Here is a 3,397-nt window from a genome sequence, read left to right on the forward strand (position 1 = left end):
AGGGCTACCTAGGGATGATGCCCCACTGGGAGCTATGGCTCCACCTCTACAGGGGCAAGCTTTTCAACGCCCCCACTTGAACCACTGGTGTGAGGAAGCCCGTGCGGGCGAGATGCCTCAATCTCGTGCAGAAGACGGGGAAGACGGATAGGCCGCGTGAGTACATCCCAGTGGGGTTGTCGACAAACCACGCCGGCTGGGACTCCTAGTGGTTTTATCTGCGGAACGACGACAACCTCCTGCCCGCTTACTCCGGTCACCTGATCACGGAGCGTCCAGCGGACTGGACATATGGCGTCGTCCAAGCTCATCAATCGCGGCTCGACCGCCTCCTCGATGCCCTGAAGAAGCTTCGCCTAGAGGGCTTGACTGCCGCTCTCGTCCTCTCGGCCGTCCATCACCGGAGAGTTCTCCCGTTGATGTCTCGACCGTTGAGGATGGACGAGATGGGCCCTGGTGTTTCATCTCGGGACCTCGAGGCGTGCCGGATGTCCAACGAGGCTCCGGCGAATGACGAAGTCGCGGCCCGGGTCAGGGCCGCAATTGCCGGTGACTTTAAGCCGGAGCACGTTAACGGCTTCCCCATGAGGCCTGGTGCGGGCTCGATCGATCTGGTATGTTCTCTTCTCGTGTACCGCTTTGATTTCGGATTTCTTTCTACCCCCTTTTATGAGTCTGCTTTTGTTCTGGCAGGGGCGGATTGATGTCCGGTCCGCGAGGCCTCCAGTAAAGGAGGACGAGGTTGATCGCGACGCGCGGCGCCGGTCCACCGAGAAGCAAAAGTCCGCCAAGGATTCTGCAAAGAAAGTAGAGAAAAAGAAGAACCTCGACCGCCAAGCATTAGATGCGCGTTGAGCTAAATCCAGGCAGAGGGGGGAGCCTGAGGAACAATCTCCCAGCGACGATGATGGTGGAGATGGTGATGAGGACAGGACGACTCCGAGGGGATGGCGTCTCGCCTCGACCGGATCCTCGAGGGTCCGCCCCGAGGCGACGTCGACGCCCCACGGATGGAAACGACAAAGGAGGGACCAGCCGGATCTCACCGCCCTCGTGCCGACACCCCCCCTGTGCCCGTGACTGGTCAGGTCGCCCCGCGCCCTCCCCCTGCGCCCAAGATGGGTAGCCATGCTAGGCCCCAGGCGACGGGCCACTGACTCGCGGTCGCGCCGTGGCCTCCGAAAAAGGAGAGACTGGCCGCAGGAGCGCCAGTCCCGGTGCCCGCCAAGTGGAAGTTGCTGGGCGAAGGCCAGCGCCTGTCCTCGAGGGGCCTAGGACCTTGACGCGGGGTGGCTCGTGGCCCACCGGTCGGGGCACCAGCAGGCGAGCTGTTCTCCCCGTGGGGTAAGCTCTTCGATGCTGTGATTTTAATTCTCCTGATTCTTCGTGTTTTCTCGTGTAATGGTCTTCTTTATGTCCGTCCCTCTCTTCTCAGGTTGAAGCGGACACTCGAGCAAGCCCAGCCTTCGATGGCGAAGAGGCTCAAGGTGGGAGCAGCCTCCAAGGAGCCAGGTCTGTAGCTTATTCATGGGACTTGTGTTGTTCTTACGTTGGTCATCATAGTGACTGGTGTGGGGGTATAAACCCCTATACCCTCATGGGCCTATATGGGCCGCACCATCAGAGGTGGCTCGGCCCACAAGATGAAGACGTGCGGCGCACGACTGGTCGGCGTGCACCGCAAGGCTACAAGATTTTGTACCAAATAGGATACTTTGCTTGTAACTCTGTCCCTTCAGGATATATAAGGAGGGGCAGGGGTCCCCTAGAGGACAGGTCATACAGATTATCTCTCAACACAATCCGATACAACCAGACGCAGGACGTAGGTATTACGCCAACTCGGCGGCCGAACCTGGATAAAAAGCTTGCCCGTGTCTTGCGTCACCATCGAGTTCGTAGTTTGCGCACCGTCTACCGATAAACTACTACCGTGGGTATACCCCAAGGTAGACTGCCGACCAGCTTTCGTCGACAGTGGCGCGCCAGGTAGGGGGTGTGCGTACAGCTCTCCCGACGAACAAGATGGCCATCATCCCCGACTTCGCGGCCATGGCGGGCGACTTCACGTTCACCGTCAGCTTCAACAACTTCACCGCCATGACCACGGAGGAGGTGTTGATCCGATCTGCGCCAACCACTTCTTCATCGACGTCGGCGGCGGCTTCAACCACGCTGGCTACGACTCCGACTACTCCAGCAACGTCTCCGACCACGCCGACAACGCGTCACCCGCTTCCCTGCTACAAAGGGAGGCAGATCGACAACACCGACCTGCTCGGGCCATCGACCAAATTGTTTGGCCTACTTGCTCTGACCACGAGTCGCAATAATAATCGCCGCGAAGAACGACGCTACGACAACAGCGACCACCATCATGACAAGTCGAAAAGCTCGAAGGCCGGACAATTTTGTCGTCACTAACTAGACTTTCATCCAAAGATAAGTACACTTCTAATATCTTATTTATTTTTGGCATAATATTTTTTATTATTCTTCAAAACAACTTTTTTAGCCGACTAGTTTTTTCTCCTACACGAGCTTTCCAGAGCCGGTATTGTCTCCGACTCCTCCCTACACGTGCACGAGATCCGCCCTCTGTGTTCCGGGTGGTCGGCAGTACTCTCTGACGTGGCTAACAATCCTACGCGTGTCTAGGTTCCGCACCTCATGGTGATTGTTGGCTAGACCAGAGCTGGTACAAGCTCTAGGACGAATTAACTACTCGTGCTAATTTTATAACAAAAAATCTAAAACTTATCTTAGTACTGATTTTCTATCTAAAGGTTATTTATACATCATGTACTACCAATTCTTTATATTTATTTTTCAGGGGTTTGGCCCAGTCGACAAGCTACGCTCGGGGACTCGTCGACTATTCCCTACGCTGTGCCCGGGGACTGCTCCGACCACCGAGCACGTTTACGTTCCCAACCACGCTCGGGGACTTGTCGACTACTCTCTATGCTGTGCTCGAAGACTGTGCCGACCACCGAGCACGTTTACGTTCCCAACCACGCTCGGGGACTTGTCCACCGGTCCCTACGCCGTGCTCGGGGACTGTGCCGACCACCGAGCACTATACGCTCGGGGACTGGTCGACCAGCTCACCAATTTATGAACTTGGGGACTGCACCGACCACAGAGCAATTGATGCTCGGGGACTGGTCGCCCAGTCCATCAGCTCGGAACTTCAAGGACTGCACCGACCACCGAGCACTCGACGCTCGGGGACTGGTCGTCCAGTCTATTAGCTCGGAGCTTCAAGGACTGCACCGACCACCGAGCACTCGATGCTCGGAGACTGGTCGATTAGTCTATTCAATTGCAGACGAGCATGATATGCTCGGGGACTGGTAAATTCAATTTTTTAGACTTTGCTACAAGGCTCATACTT

Source organism: Sorghum bicolor, chromosome 9, assembly GCF_000003195.3.
Source record: "Sorghum bicolor cultivar BTx623 chromosome 9, Sorghum_bicolor_NCBIv3, whole genome shotgun sequence".
In the NCBI taxonomy this organism is placed as follows: domain Eukaryota; kingdom Viridiplantae; phylum Streptophyta; class Magnoliopsida; order Poales; family Poaceae; genus Sorghum; species Sorghum bicolor.